A 14,332-nucleotide genomic window follows, 5' to 3' on the forward strand; every position below is an offset into this window, starting at 1 on the left:
GGGCATTAATATAGAGTTGGTTCCCATGTTGCAGAAAAAAACAGCTTCCGCTCTTCTGGGAAGGCTTCCCTCAAGATTTTGGTGGGTGTCCAGAGGAATTTTTGCTTGTTTATATAGAACAGTATTTGCAAGAACAAACACTGGTGATGGATGAGAGGGTGTGATTTTTAATCTACGTTCTAGTTCATTCCAAAGGTGTTGGATGGGGTTGAGGTCAGAGCTCTGTGCTGACCAGTCAAACTGCAACAAAAATGGCCTTCTCCAAACTGTTCCCATAAAATTGGGAGCATGCAATTGTCAGAAAATTCTAGCTATGCTGTAGCATTAAAGGAGTTTTTTAGTGATGAGTTATCATATCACCTATAATATGGACAAGTGACAACTTGTTGATAAGTGGGGGCGCAACCGCTGTGATCCACACCTATCGTCAGAATAAGAAAGTGTATGCCCGTTAGAATGGATAAGCAGGACACAACATGCTTAACTAGTGCTCCATTAATTCCTGAGCCCTGAGCTTGAATTTTTCCGGAAGCTCCAAAGAAATGAAATAGGGCTGCGGTAGGGCATCTAAGCTAATGCTCCATATTGTGAATCTTTAGGTATAAAAATTCCTCATTCTACACAATCAATGGTCTCGGACCTCCCTACGATCAGTAGGTTATCACCTATTCTGCAGACGCGTTGTAACCGGACAGGTGATAACTTGTTTTAGCCGGATAATCTCTTGGTCCTGGACCAAACCCTGTAAATCACCCCACACTCCTGTACCTCATTCACCAAACCTTACAGTTGGCACAATGCAGTCAGGCAGGAAACATTCTCCTGGCATTTGTCAAAACCAGACTCATCCATCAAACTGCCTGATAAAGAAGCGTGATTCATCACTCCACATAACACATATCAACTCCTCTGAGGTCCAGTGACTACCTACTTTACACCTCTCCCTCCAGTGCTTGCCAATGGTGATGGCAATCATGCCATGATCCGCGAGGAGCACTATTTTTGTGTTGATGTTAATACCAGAGGAGGCTTAGTCTCTGCAGGTATTGAGTCAGCAGATTGTTGGTGAAGGTGATTTAGAACAGTGTTTGTAAGGTCTCGTAAAGTCAGAAATCATATAAGAACCTAATGAATTAAAAATTATCGCCTTTAATTAAACATTTTTAAAAATGCCCTATACTGAAACCATGGCCTGTAAATACACGACACAAAAATCATAAACAAAAAATATTGTTATAAACATAGAACATTAACAAATGTGTATCTGATAGCCCTACGCTGCTCCTGTGCTTAATACCTGCCTGCCAGCAGAGGTTGGCAACCCAGGGGGTGCGTTGTGGTGCCCCGGCTCATGGGCGGCTGAACCTCAGAGGCCCTGATATCCCCTATATCCAGCAATGTGTCCCCGTCTCCAATCAAGTAACCACTAGCACTTTACAAATAACAATCCTGCAGCACTAAGGGAGTCTCTATACACCAGAATCCCTGAGAGAAAAAATCAGAGCTGATAACCTGATTTATAGATTAGTAGATCAACAACACTAGTGACATCACCCTCATTGGAGAGCACCAATCCTCATAAGTAAAGTTGTTTGACAAAATGTATAATATAGTCAAATTTTCATTATGGTGAAACACATATGTTTTATGTAAGGTATAAAATATAAGTACCGATATCACATGTTGCCTCTGATGTTAAGTTATGTACATCACATTTGACCAGTTTAGTCCACCAGTTTGGTCATGCATGTGTCATTGGGAGGGCAAGAACCAAGATATGCTTTTAGCGGACAGAGTTCATTTAAATTCCATTGGTAAAATATATTCCTGTCAGGTCTACAGGTTGAGATTAAGGATGAGGTGGTATTGTTGAGTGGTGATGGTTCTATGGTCATGTAGGTGTCTCGACCTCCTTCCTTGACGGTTTTGGGTCTAATGTGCCACATGCTCACTGCCTCGTGCAATGACTTGGGATGTGGTTGGAATTTTGGTTGAGTTTTACAGGGTCCAAAAATAAATAAAGTTATAGTCTGTTTTACCATGATTAATAAAGCTGTGGCCATTCGTTCACCCAACAACGGTGTCTGTGTTGTTTTTTAATTAGATATAAGTCTTTGGCGTTCTTGTAGGTAAATGGAAGCAGTCTGTAAGGTAACAAACTCCTCAACATTGAAATTGCAACACCAGGGAAAGTCAGAATTATGGAAATCACAGGATCAATAGACATGGAAATGATCTGCAAATAATGAAATATAGAAACAAAAGTTTCACTGGAAAATTCAGAGGTAGTAACCAGAACCAGCGCTCTCTTTGGGCAGCCATGTTTGAATCAAGGACAGGGTCTACTATATTGCTTCCATAAGCATTTATTCAAACCATTAAAATATATCTTTTTAAAGTCCACACAACATGTTTCAGCTGCTCTCCAGAATTCCTCAGATGTGTGATAAGAATGTGTATATTTGTCCAGTCTTATATCCTTTACCATCTGAAAGGGCGACGAACATAAGGTAGAGTGTGTGCATATTTAATTTAGAAGCTTATTATTACTATGGCGATGTGAACCCTGGAGGGGGAAGTTTAGTTTATATCCCCTATTCAGTATTGTTAGCCGAACAATGAAATATCTCAATAAACACACTTCGATCATAAATATTTTAAAATATTCTAACACAACTAAAAGATATACATTAAAAGAAACATCTTTCTTATATGATCAATGATGGATTAGTATATATATTTTTTAAATTCTCATTTGCTTATGTTTTATTGATTAAAGACCTTTTTTTTGTTCTAACCCTCGACAATATATATTATCTAGGTACTCTTGAAAATGGAGTTCTAAATACCCTGTAAAAATACAAGGGAAGATTATGCTGCCTTCCCACTGTGGGATTTGAACAGATAAAGGAAAATACATACCGTATATACTCGAGTATAAGCCGACCCGAGTATAAGCCGACCCCCCTAATTTTGCCACAAAAAACTGGGAAAACTTATTGACTCGAGTATAAGCCTAGGGTGGAAAATGCAGCAGCTACCGGTGAATTTCAAAAATAAAAATAGATGCTCTGCACCATTATTGCCCCATAGCTGTGCCATATAGTGCTCTGCACCATTCATAATTGCCCCATAGCTGTGCCATATAGTGCTCTGCACCATTATTGTCCCATAGCTGTGCCATATAGTGCTCTGCACCATTATTGCCCCATAGCTGTGCCATATAGTGCTCTGCACCATTATTGCCCCATAGCTGTGCCATATAGTGCTCTGCACCGTTCATAATTGCCCCATAGCTGTGCCATATAGTGCTCTGCACCATTATTGTCCCATAGCTGTGCCATATAGTGCTCTGCACCATTATTGCCCCATAGCTGTGCCATATAGTGCTCTGCACCATTATTGCCCCATAGCTGTGCCATATAGTGCTCTGTACCGTTCATAATTGCCCCATAGCTGTGCCACATAGTGCTCTGCACCATTATTGCCCCATAGCTGTGCCATATAGTGCTCTGCACCATTATTGCCCCATAGCTGTGCCATACAGTGCTCTGCACCGTCCATTATTGCCCCATAGCTGTGCCATACAGTGCTCTGCACCATTATTGCCCTATAGCTGTGCCATATAGTGCTCTGCACCATTATTGCCCCATAGCTGTGCCATACAGTGCTCTGCACCATTATTGCCCCATAGCTGTGCCATATAGTGCTCTGCACCATTATTGCCCCATAGCTGTGCCATATAGTGCTCTGCACCGTCCATTATTGCCCCATAGCTGTGCCATACAGTGCTCTGCACCATTATTGCCCCATAGCTGTGCCATATAGTGCTCTGCACCATTATTGCCCCATAGCTGTGCCATACAGTGCTCTGCACCATTATTGCCCCATAGCTGTGCCATATAGTGCTCTGCACCATTATTGCCCCATAGCTGTGCCATATAGTGCTCTGCACCGTCCATTATTGCCCCATAGCTGTGCCATACAGTGCTCTGCACCGTCCATTATTGCCCCATAGCTGTGCTGCTGCTGCAATAAAAATAATAAATGACATACTCACCTCTCTTGCTGCCTGCAGCTCCTCAGCGTCCAGTCATGGCATCTCTCCGCACTGACTGATCAGGCAGAGGGCGGCGCGCACACTATATGCGTCATTGCGCCCTCTGACCTGCACAGTCAGTGCGGAGAGATGCCGGGAAGATGGCGCGGCGCCCGGCGTGTGGAACGAGGGAAGGTAAATATGTAATACTTACCTGCTACCGGCGTCCCGCTCCTTCCCCCGGACAGCTGGTCTTCGGTGCTGCAGCCTCTTCCTCTGTCAGCGGTCACCGTTACCGCTGATTAGAGAAATGAATTTGGCCGCTCCGCCCCTATGGGTGGTGGAGCAGCCTATTCATTTCTCTAACGAGCGGTCCCATGTGACCGCTTGAACAGGGTAAGAGCTGCGGCCCCCCGGAGACCGTGGGACGGGCAGGGGGAGCGCCAGGAGCGCCGGGACTAGGTAAGTATGCCTCAGCGCCCTCTCCCCCTCACCCGCCGACCGTGACTCGAGTATAAGCCGAGGGGGCACTTTCAGCCCAAAAATTTGGGCTGAAAATCTCGGCTTATACTCGAGTATATACGGTAATAATAAAAAACTGCACATATAAAAACAAAAAAATATATATAAATAAAAACAAGTAATTCAATAATTCATATAATGCTCCATACAGAATGTGCCCCATATAATGCTCCATACAGAATGGGCCCCATATATTGCTCCATACAGAATGGGCCCCATATAATGCTCCATACAGAATGGGCCCCATATAATGCTCCATACAGAATGGGCCCCATATAATGCTCCATACAGGATGGGTCCCCATATATTGCTCTATACACTATGGGCCGCATATAAAGCTCCATACAGAATGGGCCCCATATAATGCTCCATACAGGATGGGTCCCCTTATATTGCTCTATACACTATGGGCCCCATATAATGCTCCATACAGAATTAGCCCCATATAATGCTCCAGTAAATGATTGGCTCCATATATAATGGGTCCCATATGATGCTCCAGTATATGATAGGCCCCATATAATGCTCCATACAATATGGGCCCTATATAATGCTCCAAACGTAAAAAAAAATTAAATACTCACCTCTTCTCACTGGCCACGGCTCTGCTCTGGACTTCACAGAGTCACTAGCTTCCAGCTCTCTGCACAGTGACTGTCCAGGGCACAGAGCATTCTGCAGTGATGTCATCATTTCCTCTGACTTGATAAGTCACAGAGTCAGAAGACACGGAAGACCATGCAGCTGCGGAGGAAAAGGGAGAGGTAAGTATTGCACGTCCGGGGCCCTGAGCACTGTTGTCACCGATAGTGAGTAAGCCCCCTATCCCGCCAGTGATTTTGTCCACATTTTTAATTTTGTCCCTCTGTGCATGTGAGTTTGATATCCCTGAATTATAGTAATAGGGTAAAGGTGTAGGGTTATCGCTATCTGTACTCTGGGGAAAAATAATAAAATCAGAATTCTTATTTTAATCAGAATTTCAGAAGTAAAGATGCCATAAATATCTGAGATACATCTTTCAGTATAGACAAGATGACTAACTCATCTAGAGATGGAAATATTAAAAAATGCCTTGTTGACATGGAGGCCTTTTGGATGATTTCTGTAGATGCAATATGTGCAAACAGCTTTTACGAAGAGACGTGATGCTTCATTTGGAAATGATAGATATTCATCAGTCATACTCTTATTTTACTTCTATATCCTTATAAAAATAAAAATTCTGATTTTATAATTTTTCTGCAGAGTACAGATATGATTAGACCTATGCCTTTTCTCTATTATCATAGATTTTAACTGGTATATTAGCCACCCTGTCTCATTATTATACTGTGAGCACTATCCTCTTAATAAAGACCACACAAATTTGCATATTTAAACCATTAATGTAGTTTTTAACTATTATGATATCGATTACTTATCCTGAGGATATCCTATCCTATCATTAGGTCATCAATATCAGATTTGCGGGGATTTGACACCCACAGCGGTCAGCTGCTAGCACGTCCAACGAGACGCAAACAGAGTATGAAGCAGAACACCGTCGCTCTGTCACACTATTTAGTGACAACTGCCGCATACTGCAGATCAGCTCCTTTTTATTGAATACTAGAAATAGGCCCGATGCTATCGCATTGGGAGTGCGGTGAAATGAACATCTGTGTATGCTTAGAGGTGCTGACAGGAGCAGCGGACATGTGAACACTGCTGAAGTTGGAGGCTAGTTCCATACTGACAGGACAGCAAATAATAGATCATCTCATTAGCCAATGTCAAACTATGATACAATCTCCAGGATGGATCTGTTCATCATCACATTGGACATTTTTTTAAATTTAGGCTACTTTCACACTAGCATCATGCACTGCATGTCACTATGCGTCGTTTTTTCTCCATTGACTTGCATTAGCGATGCATTGCCACACGTCGCAACCGTCGTGCGACGGTTGCGTCGTGTTGCGTCGGTCCGTCGCCACCAAAAAACGTTGCATGTAACCTTTTTTAGTGCGTCGTGACCGTCTTTTCCGACAGCGCATGCGCGGCCGGAACTCCACCCCCGGCTCCCCGCACCTCACAATGGGGCAGCGGATGCGTTGAAAAACAGCATCCACTGCCCCCGTTGTGCGGCGCTTTCACTGCTTGCGTCGGTACATCGCAACGACGCAATTCGTCGTGCGTCGTCCGACGCTAGTGTGAAAGTAGCCTTAACCCCACTGACCTTTACATATCTGTCTTACAGTGTCTTGAAAAAGTATTCATACCATGTGAGCTTTTCCACATTTTTTCACGTTACACCCATAAACTTAAATGTATTTTATTGGCATGTTATGTGATACAGCACAAAGTAGCAAGTATTTGTGAAGTGTGAAGGAAATGATACATGGTTTTCTAATTGTTTTAAATATATAAATCTGAAAATTGTAATGCGTGTTTGTATTCAGCCCCCTGTAGTTTGATACCCCTAAATAAAATCCTCAGTGATTAATTATCTCCAGAAGTTACTTAATTAGTAACTTGAGTCCACCTGTGTGTAATGTATCCCCAGTATAACTACAGCTGTTCTGTGAAGGCCTCAGAGGTTTGCGTGAGAACATTAGGGATCAAACAGCATCAAGAAGACCAAGGAACACACCAGACAGGTTAGGGATAATGTTGCGGAGAAGAGTAAAGTTGTATCACTAACTGTATTTTTTTTTTTAAAAAAGCAAACACCTTATTAAATACAATTGTAAGAAGAAAAAAATAACCTTAGATACTGAGGTGTAGGCATTTCAGTAAATGTTGATTTAGATAAAAAAAACAATTTTCCTATGACAAGCATTAATGTGGTTTGTAAAAATATTTTTTTTGCATACAGAGTAGGGAAAGTTATAGACAAGAGATGGAAGTCTCCCAATTAGATCCTTCATCAGTGCCAGTGCGCTCTCTTACACTGCTACAGAGGCATAGCTTCATCAAGAACGCATAATTTTGGACAGAAGCAGAAGAATGCTGTCAATAGTGCCAGCAGCATAACAAACTGTCAATAAAGTAAGAGCGGTTAGACACCAGAAACCAATAAGTCAACTGGCTGGGGAGCAGTGAACTTTTGAAGGAGCAAGATGACAACAACCCTTTAATGACCAGGTTGCTGACCATTCAAAGGGATAGTACTGTAGATGTGTACGTTGAACACACAGAACATAATTACTATGTTGCTGGATCCTATAAAAATATCATCTAAAGTGAATTAAAACTTTGTTGAAATTCAAAGAAAGTTTCCAAGAATAAAGATCATAGAGCTGATTGGATACTATAAAACTCTATTATTGAAGCATTCCATTGCCAAAAGAAAAAAAAAAGCATTCAGCAGTCATTGCAGCAATACAAAATGCTCATAACTCCTAAATTAATTATTCACCAAAGATGATAAACGGTTTTTCTGGGAAAATTTTGATTACAGGGGTCAAGAGTTTCTTTTCTCTTTCCTACCTAACAAAGCACTTCTTCCTGCTTGAGTTTTTTCCTTATTAATATAGCTGTGTTTTGTGTATAAATCATGAATTATTAAAATGAAGCCAAACCTTGATGTCATTTTACAGTTTGACTACTCTGAATTACTCTGAAATCACATAGCATTTCTTGTAAGTTTAACAATTACTTTGCTGGGGATCCAACCACTTGCACATTGATTGACAGCCTGATGTGCTTCTGATGAGTGCTCGTAGTATAGTGAGCTGTGACAGCAACTGCTCTGTGCACCACCCTAATAACAGGAAGTGAGCAGCCGCAGGGAGAATAAAACTTCATTTTCTCCCTGCAATCGCTGCTCCAGTAAGTCTGCCAGACATGATTTAAATGCGATTTACTGGCAGATTACTACTATATGTACAGGTAAACAGTATTTTTTGTGGTGACAGGTTCCCTATAATACATTTCCCTCAGAATATTTTCATTGTTTTCAAAAACTTATTTTGCATTATTAAAACAGTGTCACTTTGTTATGACGTTGCATTTAGATTGCAGAGGCTGAGTGAGATCTGTTGTTTGCAGCATTCCATCATGTATTACGTGCTACATTCCTCCCTACTTTGAAAATTAGAAAAAAGGTATTTATTTTTTCTCTCTATTTTGCATCAAGTGGATATGCAAACATTATTAACTCCTTTAACGCCCAAAGCTGTTTGCACGTTAATGACCAGGCCAATTTTTACAATTCTGATCAGTGTCAATTTATGAAGTAATAACTCTGGAACGCTTCAACAGATCCCAGTGATTCTGAGAATTTTTTTTTCGTGTCATATTGTGCTTCATGATAGTGGTAAAATGTATTTGATATGATTTGCTTATATTTTGAAAAAAATGGAAATTTGGCAAAAATGTTGAAAATGTTACAATCTTCAAATTTTATTTTGTATGCCCTTAAATCAGAGTGTCATACCACACAAAATAATAAATAACATTTCTCACATGTCTACTTTACATTAGCACAATTTTTTAATCATAATTTTTATTTGTTAGGAAGTTATAAGGGTTAAAAGTTGAACATCGATTTCTTATTTTTCCAACACAACCATTTTTTTAGGGACCTCATCACAGTTGAAGGGACTTTGATGGGTCTATTTGTCAGAAAATATTCCAAAGTGACATGATTCTAAAAACTGCACCCCTCAAGGTGCTCAAAACCACATTCAAGAAGTTTACTAACCTTTCACGTGCTTTTGCATTTTCTTAAGGGTAACAGGAAAAATTGCACTATATAATTTGTTGTGCAATTTCTCCTGAGTATGCCGATTGGGCAAACAGCACGGCTTGGAAGTTAAGAAGTGCCATTTGACTTTTTGAAAGTAAAATTTGCTGGAATAATTAGCGGATGCCATGTAGCTTTTGTAGAGCCCCTGATGTGCCTAAACAGTGGAAAACCCCCACAAGTGATAGTATTTTGGAAAGCTATACCTGCTATACTTTATAACCTGTCAGCGCTGCAGATACAAGCTAGTTAGAACATGCAATGTGCATGATCTAACTAACTTTCTAGTCCCTGGTGACCCGGATGCTCATGATGACCTCAGGTCACCATGGCAATGATTGGGACCCTGTGGCGTCATCTCCAATACAAGGACAGAGGGGCTTTCTTCCCTCTGTTTGCTCGCTAAATGCTACGACTGCATTTAGGGGGTTAAAGTGCCAGGAGCAGTGCGGGCACTGCTTCTGACTCTGAGAGATGGGTGTCATCTATGAGAATCAGCTGACACCCGGCGACGATCGCATGCACAGGGTCCATGGCAATCGCGCATCTAGGGGCGGTAAGTACCAGGCGACCTGGATGTATGTATACGTTTAAGGTCGGAAAAGAGTTATTGCAAATACATATGATAGTATCCTATTCCTGTACAAAATTTGTCCAAAAGGGCAAGAAAATAGTTATATTATGCATCTGTTTCTAAGGCCTGGGCCCCACTAGCGAATCACATGCGAAAGCATTGGATGACATATGGTAATGACACTCAACTTCTGCTCTGCTGTGAGCAGGAGCCAAGTGTAATTCCTCTGTGATTCAATGCTCTTACACCAGAGTATCACAGTACTGTTGCGGAGGAGACAGAGAAATTAATTTCTCCATCTCTTCTGCTGCCGGCATCGGCGGAAATTGCACTGCACTAGGGTGATATCCGAGTGCAGTGCAATGCTTCACATGCACCCATAGACTTATATAGGTACATGCTATCCAAATTCAGCATGCAATCGCAGCATGCTACTATTTTTTTCCTGTCCGATCATTATCCGATCAGAGCAGGAAAAAATAACGCAATTGAGAACAGAACCATAGAATTAAATTAGTACAAATGCAATCCAATTTTTAATCGGATTTCATTTGTCCGATTTAATCACAATTATGAGTGATCCCTAAGTGTAGATCTTGATGGGTTTAGTATAATGCTATTTCTTACAATTTTGTGTTTATTCTGTTTTTATCCAGTGGGAGGAAAGCTGTCTCATATGCCAAAAAAGACACCCATCTGAACAGATGTTTCCTTTCTAGAGAAGAAATTTGCATGTAAGAGATATTATACTACTTCTGGGTTTACGTGGGCAGACTTCTGTTCTGATGTTCTGATTTCTAAATTTTATCCTCTGAGGCAGTGCACGTTTGATTTGTTCCTCGGACAGTGTCTATCTGAGGAAATAATCGTTGCATGCCCGAGTTTGAACCGAAATTCAGATTGAACTCGGCTATGCAAATCAATGAGTGAGTGGCAAATATCGGACTGTACTAGAATGACAACTGATTTTCGCAAACTCACAGAATGGAAAAGGTGGAGAAATTTCTTACTCCATCTGCTCATCCAAGAGACTTGAATAACAATATGATCACACTTGAATCAAGTTTGATCAGAGCATCATTGGTATAATCAGACTGATCTCGGATAAGAGACTCTACGGCAGTCTGCATCTGTGTGAAGTGACAGAGCGCTGATTATTTATCAGAGAGGACTCGAACCCATAGAGTATCAGAAATCCATTCAAACATTTGGGAAAATGATGGGTCCAATAATAAGATCTGTGAAACTTGGGTCATGTCCTCTTCTGATCCAATTTGAAGATGAGAATAGGACATATTCAATGGGTCTGTGTGCGGTCCAATAAAGAATTAGGCAGCATACCAACGTTCACTTGTGTGAATGCACCTGTGAAGACACAGTATTGTATCTTAATTAACCAGATGACTAGTTCAGCAAGCCAGAAAGAATAGACTGTTATCTATATGTTGACTTTTGAATTTAAGTGTTTCTCTCTGGTTGGTCAAGGAAACAGACTTTTGCTTGTGTAAGCCTGTAATATTGACTTGTAAGTTGACGTTTGATGTAACATATCGTGCTCTTATTCTTGATGACTAGTGATGTTTACTGATATGCTAATTACACATTGTCTAGACCAGATAGTTTGTTGACTTTTTAGAGGAGGAAAAGCTATGCAAATAGATCTCCATTTTTCCCCTTTTATTTGTGAATACTGGATAAAGGACAATTGTTAATTATAAAAAGAGGTTATATGCATTGCACGGCGAATAAGCATCCTTACCTTGACAAGCCAGAGCTGGTATGTCACTCTCCACAAGGAGAAACCTTACCCATTAGACCTTAGTCCAGAGCTTCTCACCTAGCCAAATCAGTTCTCATGCTTCACACTGACGAGGGCCAACAGCCCCAAACACCGTGTCTGCAAATTAAGATACTGATTTGGCTCTTATCCTAAGTCATATTGCAAGACTCGTTAAAAGGGTTGATTGTGACTTGTAGGATCGCTACTTCCAACAGGTGGTGCTATAGAGTTCAAGTCTTCTTTTTCTCTGAAGAGGAAATTTGCATATCTGCAGAGACAGACAGACAGAGATTCAGCCAATACATCCAGACATCCATAGAGTCTCTACAGGACAGCAGCCAAGACTTCATGGTTCCATCACGAGGGACACAGAGTTATTATTCTACAGGATGCAAGCTTAGGGGACTTCGGCCCCAGCTAGAAGAATACAGATCTGCTCCATTGACCCTCAGAAATCCATGGATACATTTGGAGAAAGACAGAATTGGGACCTGCTGGTCTCCTGGCTCAGTGGAGATATTTGGAGAAAGCAGGTTGGGACCATCCGGTCACCTGGAACCTATGGATATGCTTGGAGAAACCAGGTTGGGACTATCTGGTCATCTCGCCATGTACCTCAATGGACTGTAATCTTCCTAAGCTTGATGTTACCTTCTATCTGTGAGTGCCACAGGTGGGGTAATCAGCCCTACAGCAACAGCCAAGCATGCTCCAGCCTCAGATTGGGCAATTGGACTGTCACTCAAAGTACTGACAGCTCAGTGCACACCTATTCTATAGAGTCGCTGAGCTGTCACTCACAGCGTGGTGGAATCATGACACACCACTCACAAAGGTCTAAAGAACCAATTCAAAAATTCTTGTCCACGGCAGCCAACATAACGGAAGAGAAAAAGAGAAGATTTGCTGTGCCAGCACTTCTGAGTGTGGGACTCTGGATAGTAAAACATAGATGACTCATGAAAGGGCAGATGGAACAGAATATACTTCTTCTCAACCTCATACAGAGAACTTTTCCAGGCTAACAATATTAATAACCTACAAATTCCATACAATAGGTAATCAATTTCAGATAACTGGAAGTTCGACACTCAACATGCCTCATGATCTGCTGTTAACTATTCCTAATATGACATTATGTGTACAGTATATAGAGCCAGAACAACCCAGCTCCATATACTGTGTAGTGTCCATTCTTAGGTACTGCATTAAAGTGAATGGGACCTGAGCAAATCACCTGTCTCAGAAACATGTAGAAGTGTAGGTATGCTGCACTTTGACATTATTGTGGGTGAATTAAGAGGAACTTGTCAAGTTTTTGGTGCCAAACACCTTTGTTGATCTGGAGCTAAGCCACGGTGCTGGGTGTTTTTTTTTTTAAGAAGTGGACCAGAGTCACAAAGAGACATTGTATGCTGTATGTGAAAGGGGGATGCGAACAGAAGATACATCCAATTAACATCCCACGGCACTTGGAAGTAAATGTAGCCATCTGCGGATTAGGCTGGACAGGCAGGAACTGAAGGACAGAGAGCGTGGTTCCTAAATGGAAGCGTTTGATGGGGATGGATGTCCTGTCAGGTGACAGCTGTGGCACAGTTGCTAAATATAAAAGGCTGGGACAGTAAATCAGGGGACAATTGGAACCAGGATGAGAAAGGAAGAGCAAATGTGGGCAACAAAAAGGTTTGTAGCTGAAATTGTACTAGAACTACCTGAGAGCAGTCTGATCCTGGGGAGGTTTTGACTACGTAGGGCAAGCACTGAAGACCGACTTCGTAGATCAAACATTGAAGACTGACTTTATAGGTCAAACATTGAAAGTCAAACGCAGGTCACCAGCCAGAAAGTAATGCCTGTCATCCCTAAAAGAAGACTCCGAGTGGGCCATTACTTCCAGCGTAAATGTTGTGGGCCAGGGTCGTGTTTCAGGAAAAAAAAACAGCTAGTATGACAAGCACACTGTGTACTGTCTCACATATTTAGGATTTGTTGCCTAGCAGGAAATACCAATGATCCCCATTAGGGCCAATATAATGATCAGAGAAGCTTGAAGAGAATAAGACGATGCCAGGCCCAGTATAGTGAGAGTGACGCCTATTAAGCTGAGACAATAAGGTTAAGCATTACTCATCAACAGTTGTATAACTGCTAGATAATGACAGTGTATTTATAGATATAGATATGTACCTATAGATAGATTTTCTTTCCGTGTTAGTCAAATAAATAGTGTTGGTTGATTAGATTACCACTGTTTCATCATTGTCTGCTCTGTGCATCCAAGTAACCTGTTTACATACTGTATGTGTTGAAGGGAAGTGCATAGAGGAAAAGAACTGACTTTGATGTAAGAAGTAGAGATGAGTGAATAATTCAATGTTTGGTTTGGATTACAATCGCCGAATTTGCAATATTAGCCAATTAATTCTCCGAACATAACCGAGCGTCATTCAGGTCAATGTGAGGCAAAAACAAACACATACACAACACCTTATATCGGCCCCAATTGCTGTCAAAAGACATCAAATAAGGGACAGACACCAGGAAAGTGGCCACAATTCACCCACAGTACAAATTTTAGCAATAAGCCAGACATGAGGTATCGGGGTCTGGGACAGCATTTACAGCTTTCAATTGAACGTCACAGTAAGGCTAGTTTCACACTAGCGTTTGGCAGGACTGCGG

This window comes from Ranitomeya variabilis, chromosome 8, assembly GCF_051348905.1.
Source record: "Ranitomeya variabilis isolate aRanVar5 chromosome 8, aRanVar5.hap1, whole genome shotgun sequence".
Taxonomy (NCBI): Eukaryota; Metazoa; Chordata; class Amphibia; order Anura; family Dendrobatidae; genus Ranitomeya; species Ranitomeya variabilis.